The sequence below is a fragment of the Lissotriton helveticus genome, chromosome 3_1 (genome assembly GCF_964261635.1).
Source record: "Lissotriton helveticus chromosome 3_1, aLisHel1.1, whole genome shotgun sequence".
Lineage (NCBI taxonomy): Eukaryota > Metazoa > Chordata > Amphibia > Caudata > Salamandridae > Lissotriton > Lissotriton helveticus.
The window spans coordinates 887,226,627-887,240,576 of NC_136061.1; positions in this window are offsets into that span (position 1 = coordinate 887,226,627).

Here is a 13,950-nt window from a genome sequence, read left to right on the forward strand (position 1 = left end):
GATGAGCAAGGACAGTTTTTCCAATATTGAGTTCTGTGTTTAATACCCCTTTATTATTGCACCCATAAAACATGTTTCATTCTACATAAAAAATTTCAAAAATTAACAAAAAATGCCCAGTTATTTTTTTATTAACATTGATCGCCAATATGTCTAGCCCTATTTCAACAGTGAAAAGTATACACACGTGTTCTCCTACATTCTTATTTTACACTTGTTGCAAACAACTTATAAAAATATATTCCTTTCCAAGAACCTATTTACATTATTTAACATGGAGATAATGAATATCAAAAACATAAAGAACCAACTTGATTCAGTGGCAATTGTGATTAAATAGTAATATGGAGGGAGATCGTGTTGTCAAATGTAAATTAAATATAATCAGTAACCAGTTTTTTGTTTATTACATATAACTCTCTAAGAAGCCTAATCCTGAGACGGAAAGCCCAGTTGTGGAATGTTAGAAAGCATAAACGTATTCTGTGCACGTTTATAACGAAAATAAAAGAAACATTAAATAGTTAAAGCAGTGCTGGTCTGAAATCATGAAGAAAGCGATCATTTTATAACTGGCCTGGCAGTATAGTCCATAGTTGACATAAATGTATCACTACATTCTTGTAATAGTCACAGTTACACATATATTGACAGAACCGATTTGCTGGCTGATAAAAATACTAACATAGTATTTGGAGGGGAACTCGTGCCCTCCTTTGTGCAGTGTTGCTAAACTGAGCCGGGTTTACAGAGCCTGCAACAAGAGTAAAGTGAACACATGAAACAAAGAGATCCAACCACATTACTATGTATTCTGTGGCAGATGCCATGGGGCAGTAAGTGATGTGCACCTCGTTTACATTTGGAAACCGGAAACTCGGCTCTTTTTTGCACATATGTGCCGGTGATTGTTGAGACTTACATCCGGTAACCTCTGTTAGCTGCTGGCTGACACTAGTTCCCATCTTTAGTACATTTTATGCAGAACTTTTGGGACACAAGCCAACTATGTCTCAAACTGTTGTTTTGTGATTCCATTTTGCTGAAACACACTGCAGTGAAATCAATCGCACAAGGAAGGACTGCCTGACTTGAACATATTTCTACTTCCTTCATTTAGTAGAACTGAAAGCTGATGATCTTGTTTTGGTGTGCAACAGTTAATAACAATATAGGATTAAAGGGCAAGACTTAGGGGCAGATTTACAACTTCTGGCGCATCTATGCTAAATAGCATGGATGCGCCAGAAAAGTCGCGACATGCCAAACCACCCGTGCGCCACCACTGATGTGCCACATTTACAATGCGGCGCACGGATGGGCAGATGCGTGTCGCATTCCCCGGCGGAAAGGCGGCTCATTGCTGGAGTCGTGTCGAAAGCGCAACGCGGCTCCAGCAAGGCTTGAGGGTGCCCTATGCTTAACATGCTGCGTCAATCCTTTCACCTGCTTCAACCAGGCACATGGTTTTGACGCAGCGTGGCCGTAAAAGTCACTCAGTGAAATCTTGTAGATTTCACTGTGTCACTTTTACAAGGCGTACCTGCGAGGGAACGCCCACCCTGCGCGGGAACACCCACATGAAACCTGACACAGGTTTCATGTGGCATAGGGGTTTACAACGTAACGCATCTCCCTAGATGCGTAACGTTGTAAATACGGCGCAACATGGTGCACGGTTTACGCCGCCGCTGCGTCACAGAAGTGAGACAGCGGCGGCGTAAATGTGGCGCAAGGGGCTTGTAAATCTGCCCCTTAGAGTTTGGCAGGCAAGTACTCTATTACAAATGAGACAGATATCTTTCCGCCTTATTACAAGTAGCTTGATATTAAACTGGTAATAAGGCCAGGCCCAAAGTTTAGAAGTCAGCATAGTTTCACAAATTATTTTTGTTTCATGTCTTCGGCCATTTTTATCCTTTTAAATTAATTAAACAATCCAAAATTAACCAGAATCGCCAATTAATCTAAAAGGTTTGTTGGCCAACTAACGTGAGCAAAAAAGAGGGTGTTCTGGCCAAGAACTGCCCTTTCTGATGACATTACCTATAGCTATTGTGCTGACTGATAGTTACCATGATGACTATTTAGAAAGGAGTGCCTGTCCAGAAAGGACTGGATGGAGGTGTGTTCAAGTTAACAGATGATCACGTACTGGTGATTTGGACAGAGAGCCTAGCTAAATTTATGTAAAGTTTTTTTTGTTGGTGAAGAACACTTCACCCAGTTATCAGCCCAGTGCCTTGAGACATAATGATATCTCAAGCGTGCCACAAATGTTCTAAAATGGTTTCCCATAGCCTGCCCTATCTTTATTAACCACTAATCTTGTTCTTCAACTTGGGTGTAGCCATGGCATGCAAATTAAAAAGAAATGCATTAATCCATTCAAAATTCAGGCATAAGTTAATGGTTGTATATTTACAAAGGCTTTTGGGAATATGGCCCCTTTCTTTATGCCAGCATTTTGTTTGGGAAATAAGCACTTGGACCTGTAAAATCTAGCCCATACCCACTTAACATGCCACTCTTTATCTACATAATACACAGACTGGGATTTCAGAGTTCTTTCCAAGAGAATATCTGGTCTTTACTTTGCTGTGCCCATTTGAGTGACTAAATTCACAAGCTGTGGTGCAGCCTTAGTCTACGTGGGTCCAGGGATGCTGGATTCATGACAGTTTTCAAGAATATCCTCAGAAGATACTTTTTCATACAATGAAAAAGGAAAACATCTTAATGATAAGTGGTTATAAGAGACATCTAGCATGGATTGAGCCCTCCTAGATCAACATTTGACATCTCTGCAGCAAGGTGCTATGGAGCTGACAACACTCTGCGCCTCTGCAAGCTCTGCTGCATGTGATTCTGCCGCTGCAGAACAAGGTCTGGGAAACTGCAGATGTTCTGCTACTCTATAAAATGCACACATGGAAATTGCAGCTATTAAACCACAAGCATTCTGATTAGTATTCATCAGACACTTGGGCCACTGCTGTGCATTTAACAGAGGAGAAACAGTTAAAATGTAAAATAAGTAAACCAACTACCTTCAAGCATCTCAAGATTTAAGAATATTTGCCACCTCTCTGACATACTGCTGGCATATTTTTGTACTTCATTGAATATACCTCATCTAATCCACTCGTATTTCTAGTTTTCCTTAGGGGTGGGTGAAGTGAAACACTATGAAACACTTTCACAAAGGTAAACTCAGTTCTAACATAGGTTTATGACAGAAGTTACCTTTTTAATGCACTAAAGGTTTTCTAGTGAGTGTAAACACACATTTACGGGTGCACATGTCTCTGTCACAAATGCACAGAGATCTACACTGGTAAATACTATTCAAGGGATCTTGAAGTTAAAAAGGCCCACATCCATGTTCATCTGGGCATGCTGCCCAGGCTACTTTCTGATCAATAAACACCCTGGAAATGGTCATAGATTTTCTCCAGCGCTTTGCTAGAGTAACTTTCTTTCAGGAAAGCGAAGGGGCATGGATCATACCCACATTTTTGTGGAGATGTCGGAGAAAGGCTTTCTCCTCATGTATAAATGTTGTCCCACATAGAAAAAAGAGTGCATTTGCAAAGGAGATTCCGTTACCTCGGTATGAACTTCTTCAAAATGGATAACTCTGTATAGGGGCATAGGAGCTCTTAGGAGTAGTCACCTGACATTGTCAGAGGTATCTAGGGCAACCTGCCCCTGCCAAGGAACCCCAGGCATTCTTCTGGGAAGTGCGTGAATACTAACAAGGAGCAAATCTCCTTAAGTATGTAGATGCAAATATATGTGTGCAAATCTACTTCTTTCATGAAACAGGCTCAGGATCTATGAAATCCGGATACGTTTGAGAACTATACACTTTCTGAAGAAGTTGAACATTTTCTTGCTTCACACAAGGTGCATCCTTGTACCCAAAGCAGTTCCTTTATCCTAAGCGGCATAGACAGATATTCAGGTTTCAGGGATATATTGTTTCCCACTGTCAGTCAGGACTGCCCTGGCCTTGAATCACAACAGGGAAACACAAGAGGTGCCATTCATGTAATCACCTCATATTTTCCTTCCACTGCCAGACGTCCCACAGTAGGACTTCCTACAATCAGCATGTCTAAAAATGTTAATTCCTTAGTAGAGTGCTTGTGGCTATATGTGGCAGCAGATATGTTGTCACAGCAGTGCAGTGTCCCTTTCTTGCCTCTATTGTTTTCTATTTTGGCAGCTTCAGAGTCCACAAGCCCGGCAAAGATTAAAATGTACTGGAACTTTGCAATATTGCACATCAGCACCTCTCTGTTATTTTTTACCAACATGAGTTATACATTACCTCCCGCCATGGGATACCTGAACAAACACTTTCAATGGCACATTGATTCCTCATGCAGTGCTCCAGACTCATTAGCTGTAGCTACAGAAAAGATAAATTAAAACACACATGGCTGACCTCTGTACCTACAAGGAACCTGGGTATGCAATATAGAGAGGACAGGGGTTTCTATGGTTTCATTTATAATTCTGTTGAAATCTTGCCTCAGCCTATGTTCATACATTAAGACTGAACGTAGACTATTTTGAATACTATGAAAGACAAAATGGGGACCAAATACACATTAGTGTGTAGATAATACACTATAGTTTTTCAAAATTACAATTTACACACTTGTCTTCATTGCTAATAAATGCCCAAAAAGTGAGAATATTGAATGTGAAAAGGCCCCAAGCACCTCCATATGGATGACAAAAGAAAGGAAATAAATGATTTTCCTCCAACTACTCAGAATTGATGACACGGTAAACAAACTGCAGAAGTAAATGTAAGAGATGAGGAATGTACCTGCAAAGATGTGCCCTGCTCAGATTTTCAGCAGTACTCCAAGCAATTACATGCAAATGTCAATCTCATGTAAAGTTTGACCTTTGCATATTCTATACAGATTTTTTGGGGAAGTATGTAACAACATTTATGAGAAACATTTAACTACTTCATACACCTCTACATCAAGCTGATCTACCCCACATCCCTCTCAGAAATAAGACAAAGACTGCACCGGAGCCTGCACTAGATCAGGTGATAAACAGTTTAGTTGTCAACAAGACCCACAAGTGACTAATACAGCTTGCAAGCTCCGCAAAATAGCTGAGTCAGCCCTTTCTCCTAGAGAGGAACACACAAATCAATTACGTAAATTAACATTAGGTAATTCATATCCATCATACCACCTGCAAATTTTGCAGAGGCAAGACTGTAGTTTTACACAAGCTTCTTAGAGGGTTTCTGGGTATGTAGTAATACTAAAGGTTTATACGGCTTGATGAGTCACCTGTTCCCTGGAGATCTGGGGCACAGACAGGCATAAAAACGTGAGTATCAGAGTGTGTTGTGTATTATACGAGAAGACAGACCCTAATGGTATGATTAGCTTGGATAGCTTAAATACACCATGGAACATACAGAAATGCGAACAAAAAAAACCAATTATGAAGTTGCATTTATGCATTCTCTGTATGTACCTCTGTTTAACTAGGTGGTCACTTTTTTCAAATCCTAGAAGTCCCATTCAGTCAATCATCCTTCTCAGGCACATAAAATGAACACCACTAAGCTGAGTAGTAATACACTTAAGTTAGAAACTGCAACAATGAGAAATAAGTGTTGGACACAACAAACTGTGCTTAGGGAGTAGTACCTTTCAGCATATGCACATGTAACTTAGCTCAACCCCCATTAGGTTTAAGTGAAACACATGGTAGGTGTGCAAGACAATGTGAACCTGCTGGGTGTTCACCTACTACTATAAATTCGATGTCTTATGTAGTTGCATTTTCGCAATGAATCACATTCATCTATTGGCCTGAGAATGCGCAAATATGAACTAAATTAAACGGACAGAAAGAAAATTGCAACTTGACCACTAGTTTTGAAACATCATTGAATTCAAGATCTTTGTTACATTTAGTCATGATATTTCTTTCCTGCGTTCTGTCCCCCCATGTCATTTACTCAATCTTTAGAACAACTGGCATACCCAAAACAATTACTTCTCAAGCTTGAGCATTACAATCCCTAATGCCTAACATATCTTTTTGCATGATGTATTGTAGCATGAAGTATACAGGCTCAAATATGATTTGTCTTTCTACACCAATACTCAGAAGCAAGTCTCCATTTTTCCAATCTTCAGTAATACCCTTGCAGGTTCGTCCTACATTCCGTAAAGTGGATTCAAGTGTTTATAATGAATCCAGGATGTTGGAAATTACCATCTGCAAGACAGATCACAATGAAGCGAGGCACCACAATAAACAACAGAACGACATCTCCAACCATACTCCAATAACAAAAGGAGCCAAAAGGCTGAAAAAACTCTTTAAAGAACACTACATCTTGAAGAAGTTGGAGTCCACCTCCACTATCAGAACCCAGCTACCCAGTCAATCACTTGTTGAATGTATATTGGTTTTTGACCATGTAGAATCCTCCACTGCCTTCAGCTATGTTTAAACTATACAAGTACCCATACATACATACATACATAAACTCCAAGCCCAATCCATAACTTTATTAATTGGGACATGATAATGTACCAAGGATGAGGGCCAAAGGTTTTCCTTGATACATGTTGATCATTAGCTTCAAGAATGCAACATTCTCCAGTTAAAGACTGTACGCTGAATGTGAAGTAATTCACCATGGGCTTTAGTTTCCATTCAACTAAGCAGAACTATTTGAGATCATACACTAATCACCTGATCCAACATTATTATATAATGCCTGCTATATCACAGAAGTAACCGATGGATATGTGGTGTGATAGTGCTGAATCCCCACTTCTTGACAGACAATGACACACATCACCCTTTGTGTCTAAAAAGACATACATACTAGCCACTAAAAAGCAAAGAATTAGGCATGGCCAATTCTCAAATACAAATAAGTACGTTCTGTTGAACCACAGTGTCAAATGTCACTGAAAATTTTAATAATCAGAGTCACAAACAGGGCTAACACGCACTGTAGGTCTCAGGTTATCTAAGAGTTACGAAACACTGGGTCTGATTAGTGAAGGAACTTACAAATATTTAAGGCATGAGTGTAGAGTCTCTACACTCTGGACAGAATGTTCGGAATAAGAACTGCAGTGCAGAGATTCCGCCTGAGTGCAAAGATTCTGCAGAGACTCCGCACTCGTAACTTTACTACACGTAAGTCCCTTTGTAAATCGGGCCCTTGGTTTGGTGCTGTGAGAAAAGCAAGTCCTGATAGAAGTGGGTGTTATATGTTTCAGACTTCTACACGTATTGCTTCTGGTCTCTGACAGCTTTATGTAGAACCTTTAACACCTACAGGGTATTAAAAATTGATTTGAAGGTAAATAGATGAGATATCTCTAGGTCTGATTTTTTCTCCACGACTCTGAGCTATTTTTGGAGAGCCCTGGCATAGAAAGATCTGGGTTATCTCAATTAAGACCCATGTCAAATCTCTGCAAAGTTCAAATCCATAGCTTTGAAAACATTCTTTAAATGTCATTTAGTATTGTGCCTGGACAGGGATGCTTCTCGCAGCCATTGCATTTAGATTTCAAAAATAGGACTTCTGTGTAGAAAAATCTAATCTGAAATAGAGTAGGCAATGCTACTGTCAATTGTGCATTAGCTTAAGATTAGAAATCATGGAACCTAGTAAGAGGCATCTATAGCTGACTATTTAGTGTTAGGGTTCTGCCTCATCATCCTTAGCCTCAGATGTCAGGAATATGGTGGCATACATTGAAAGTAGGCAGGGCTCTACGAGCCCTGATTATGTTCTGTTATTTCTCTCCTTTACCCGTCCCTCAGCAGATCATAGCAGGTAGACAGGGAGTCAAGGGCAGGACAGAAATATATGCTTAACGTTTGCTGTTGGTTGCAGGCAGTGGGCAACATCACTCAATTTTAGGGATCATGGCTTATTTTTCTTCACCAGACTTTGATCCTGAGCAAGAGAGATAAAGGCAGAAAGAGGATAAAACAGCTGGAAGTATAGATAGGAAAACCGTGACAAATGGAGAAAACTGGGATGAAAAAGTACCTACAGTAGTGAGATAAAGTGGCAAGAAGGGCAAATGGGTAGACAAAACAGGAAGAAGTGTGAATCAAGACAAAGCAGACTTGATGTTTGGCAACCCCAGCATTCAGCAGCAGCGTCAGTGGGCTCCTAAGAAACACATTGGGCCCCTGCCCCTATTTAATTTTTTGGAACAGACAGACAGGAAAACAAATGGCAAACTGAAGGATTTTGATCTTAGACAATCCTGTGAAAGTATGGGATGAGAAGGGCATTGCAAGCTTTCTATACCTTTCATTGTTTCTAAATGTTATGTTATGTTATGTTATGTTATGTTAATATATATTTATTAAGCGCTCGTACGCCCAGGGGCTTCATGGCGCTATAGGAAGGGAACACAACACAACAATTAAAAGTGAAATACAACTCAGCAATAGGCCTGCATGAACAGCCAGTGCAAGATGGCAACTAATGGGTTCAGGTAACATGATGATTTTACATTAAAAGGAATAAGTGGGTGTATATATGTGATGCCCTACCTGAATCAAGTTGGTTCATAAATAATCTTCAAAGTGAACAAAACATCCTATAAATTAGATTTGATCCTTAGGATCTCTAATTCTACTGAATGGAGGCATCAAAGCACATAAATTATTTTCTGGTGCATGTAAAACAACAGAAATCACAAACTGAAAAACAAGATACTTCTTGTATTTAATTATTGTACACTCGCCTCTTTTCATTTCCAAACAAATTTTGTGACTACCTTTCTTCTTCTAGATATTAATATCAAAAAATGCGCCAAAAGCTGGGTGTGGACTGCTGACTCCAGATCCATCAGAAGTACATTACACTGAGTGAATATTGCATCTTAGTGTGCGTGTAAGGTGAATAATTGACCATCACTGTTTATCGCGCTACAGATTACATGCTTCTGAGTAATCAGATTACATAAAATATTCTTTTTAACTTTGAAGTCAGAATTACATGTCTAAAGTATTCAAATGCGATCAAAAAATTGAAGACAGTGGTTCATCTGGTTCATGTGAAACTGCCATTTCCTGAAACAGGCAGGTATTTTATCTTGACTAAATTGAAATTTTGAAACAAGATTATTATTCACTAGACAAACAGGCATTCCAGCCTGAAGCTGGAATTATTATCTACGCAAAAAGACAAAAATTGAGACTCTCCTACCCAAGTGGATCAGAGTGGTGAAACAAATTTTGAAAGCAATTAACACTTCTTTCTGGTGCTAGCACCCCAGGTTGACATGTTATTTTGTATGTACCAATCACCCCATCACTTGACCATCCAATCACAAATTTTTACCTCTACATGTCCACTGAGAACAAATTTTAGATGAGCAAGTGGAAACATAGATGAATCAAGATGTCTGAATCTATTTTGGGGTATCCATCTAGATATGGACCCACAAGGTTATCACTGGGTTGTGCAATGGTATACCAGTGTGGTGTGAGCTCACAGAGATAACATAAAAGGTTGATAGCAGCATGAGCATAACAACATTTCACACTGATCACAATAAAATATTCCCAGGTCGTTCAGCATGCATTCTGCCAAACAATTATAGTAGGCGGACAGTTCAAATTTTCAAATGGCAGCACTTTACCTTTAAATAAAATAAGCATCTGTCATGACAAAAGAGCACATGTGAAACGAATCTCAAATTTATTCCTAGATATTTGTGGGGTGGTAGTTTCTTATTTAATAGAAGTAAGCAGGTAATAGAATGACCATTGTTAGAGTTAACTTGATTTCTGATGGAGATGCATACTTCCAACAATACACAAAAGTGGTTCTGGCATTTAGTAACATATATGATATTGAGTTTAGAGGTGTCTAACATATGTTATTAAAGGCTAAGTTTTGTAAAGTTGTGTTTCTTCAAAAAGCTTAAAAGATTTCCCAGTTAACCCTTATCTACTCACATGAGAAGTTTCTCTGCAAATCGTACTATCAATGTAATCACATTACAAAATAGTTTTCTCACTAATCAAACCCAAATTTACTGGAAAGCGTATGCAGACTTTATCTATGCATGCTTATCTGTTCCCCAGATTTTCAATGCACATGTGTAAATGTTTACCTTTGGACCGTTTTTCTATGCACAATGGTATGTTGTGTAGGGAACTAACACAAACTGCTTTTCAGTGTAATATATACATACACAGACTCATTTGGTAGTGTTAAATTAAGATCAATGACTTCATTAGTTGTAAAGTTTTCATAAAAATGCAGGGGCAACAGCCTTTGCAACACGAAAATGACCACTAAGCGCTTTACCACACATTTTTTCTAACACCAATTATTACCACACATATGCCTGTACCACGCATGAGTTTATCACAAATGGAAAGATTATTATTTATGGTAAGCATAAATGTTTATGTATGTGTGTATGTGTGTGTATATATACATACAGACACGTGATGAAGGCTCTCGCCGAAACGCGTTGTGTGAATTAAATTGGATTACAAGACTGTGGGTTGCCTATTTTCATTCCTGAGAGCGTACGAGGATTGACTTTTGTGGATTGCTTGAAACACCGGCACGCTTCACTGGAGTCTACGCCACTCTTCAAGGGTCCCAGCGCTCCAGTAGGAGCTACTTGGTTGTTTTTGTTTATATATATATATATATATATATATATATATATATATATATATATATATATATATATATATATATATATATATATATATATATATATCAAAAGAATACCCTTTCAGGCATAGGGTGACACATAAAGTATGCAAAAAGTCTCATGTTTAGGTGGAAAGCAGCTCCTCTATAAAGCACTCTCAACACCAGCGACACTCTAGATCTGCTCACCTCAAATGTCTGCTTTTCTATCAAAATCTTTAGGCATAGGATTAGCACAGTGCCATCCATGCCGAGCTAGAAAGGGACAAAAGACTTTGTTGAGAGTGCTCTACAGAGGAGCTGCTTTCCACCTAAACTTGAGAACTACCCAGAGTTTTCTGCTTCTTTTTTGCATAATGTATGTGTCACTCTATGCCTGAAAGGGTATTATCTTTACTTATACTGGGTGCTCCCTTGTGTCTGGACAAAGCTATACCTCTCTGAAGAGCTCTAAGTAGAGCAAAGCACTGTGTCAGGGGGTTGCTTTTTCTCATTTCGGGTTGGCTTGGTTGGTATTTTACCAATGCAAAGCTGTAATAATGTGCCTGGAGTGATAAATGGCTTTTATCATTTTACAGCTCGCCGTGGACAGCACTGATCTATTCCTATGCTTGAAGACTTTGCTGTAGAAATGGCAAAAGACTGAGGGGCATATTATCAAGAACGTCGATAAAATTATTGCTGCTTTAGTGGCAAGAAACTGCTGCTAAAGCGGCGATAATGGGCTTAATAATATGCCCTTGTGTATTCCCATAGCAGCCCATTTTAACACCAGAACCTGGGCTGCTCTGGGAATTCACAAGAGCATATTATCAAGCCCATTACCGCCGCTTTAGCAACAGTTTACTGCCGCTAAAGTGGCGATAATTTTGGAATTCGGAGCCTTTTTTACACGTAATTTTAAGGTGCATCCATACAGGACTGAAAGGGCATGTTAAACCTAAAGGCTACGTGTTTGCAATTTTGCATATCGATTGATGCCAAACGATGGAACTAACATCCCCACCATGCACCTTACTGACTTTGAACTGTTCATGAGGAAGTGAGTAAACGAAACGCGTCGGACTATGAAAGTCAGGTGTTTAAGATTAACTCTGCCTACGCACTACCGTACCAATAAAAAGCTGATGGGGTAAAAGCTTCTTACTTTGCGTGCCGCTCATTTGTTGGACATCACCCTTGGAGCTACATGTATAGACGGCCGTCCTGCCGTCGAGCTGGCACCACCCCCAGGCGGGGGCCACTGAGCTTGTTGTGAAGAAGAGCTCTTGAGGTGGAGAGTAAGAGTGGATTGAGGGCGTGCTGCAGCGGAGGGGCTCATTCGGAGCCTTTTTTACACGTAATTTTAAGGTGCATCCATACAGGACTGAAAGGGCATGTTAAACCTAAAGGCTACGTGTTTGCAATTTTGCATATCGATTGATGCCAAACGATGGAACTAACATCCCCACCATGCACCTTACTGACTTTGAACTGTTCATGAGGTAGTGAGTAAACGAAACGCGTCGGACTATGAAAGTCAGGTGTTTAAGATTAACTCTGCCTACGCACTACCGTACCAATAAAAAGCTGATGGGGTAAAAGCTTCTTACTTTGCGTGCCGCTCATTTGTTGGACATCACCCTTGGAGCTACATGTATAGACGGCCGTCCTGCCGTCGAGCTGGCACCACCCCCAGGCGGGGGCCACTGAGCTTGTTGTGAAGAAGAGCTCTTGAGGTGGAGAGTAAGAGTGGATTGAGGGCGTGCTGCAGCGGAGGGGCTCATTCGGAGCCTTTTTTACACGTAATTTTAAGGTGCATCCATACAGGACTGAAAGGGCATGTTAAACCTAAAGGCTACGTGTTTGCAATTTTGCATATCGATTGATGCCAAACGATGGAACTAACATCCCCACCATGCACCTTACTGACTTTGAACTGTTCATGAGGAAGTGAGTAAACGAAACGCGTCGGACTATGAAAGTCAGGTGTTTAAGATTAACTCTGCCTACGCACTACCGTACCAATAAAAAGCTGATGGGGTAAAAGCTTCTTACTTTGCGTGCCGCTCATTTGTTGGACATCACCCTTGGAGCTACATGTATAGACGGCCGTCCTGCCGTCGAGCTGGCACCACCCCCAGGCGGGGGCCACTGAGCTTGTTGTGAAGAAGAGCTCTTGAGGTGGAGAGTAAGAGTGGATTGAGGGCGTGCTGCAGCGGAGGGGCTCATTCGGAGCCTTTTTTACACGTAATTTTAAGGTGCATCCATACAGGACTGAAAGGGCATGTTAAACCTAAAGGCTACGTGTTTGCAATTTTGCATATCGATTGATGCCAAACGATGGAACTAACATCCCCACCATGCACCTTACTGACTTTGAACTGTTCATGAGGAAGTGAGTAAACGAAACGCGTCGGACTATGAAAGTCAGGTGTTTAAGATTAACTCTGCCTACGCACTACCGTACCAATAAAAAGCTGATGGGGTAAAAGCTTCTTACTTTGCGTGCCGCTCATTTGTTGGACATCACCCTTGGAGCTACATGTATAGACGGCCGTCCTGCCGTCGAGCTGGCACCACCCCCAGGCGGGGGCCACTGAGCTTGTTGTGAAGAAGAGCTCTTGAGGTGGAGAGTAAGAGTGGATTGAGGGCGTGCTGCAGCGGAGGGGCTCATTCGGAGCCTTTTTTACACGTAATTTTAAGGTGCATCCATACAGGACTGAAAGGGCATGTTAAACCTAAAGGCTACGTGTTTGCAATTTTGCATATCGATTGATGCCAAACGATGGAACTAACATCCCCACCATGCACCTTACTGACTTTGAACTGTTCATGAGGAAGTGAGTAAACGAAACGCGTCGGACTATGAAAGTCAGGTGTTTAAGATTAACTCTGCCTACGCACTACCGTACCAATAAAAAGCTGATGGGGTAAAAGCTTCTTACTTTGCGTGCCGCTCATTTGTTGGACATCACCCTTGGAGCTACATGTATAGACGGCCGTCCTGCCGTCGAGCTGGCACCACCCCCAGGCGGGGGCCACTGAGCTTGTTGTGAAGAAGAGCTCTTGAGGTGGAGAGTAAGAGTGGATTGAGGGCGTGCTGGAGCGGAGGGGCTCATTCGGAGCCTTTTTTACACGTAATTTTAAGGTGCATCCATACAGGACTGAAAGGGCATGTTAAACCTAAAGGCTACGTGTTTGCAATTTTGCATATCGATTGATGCCAAACGATGGAACTAACATCC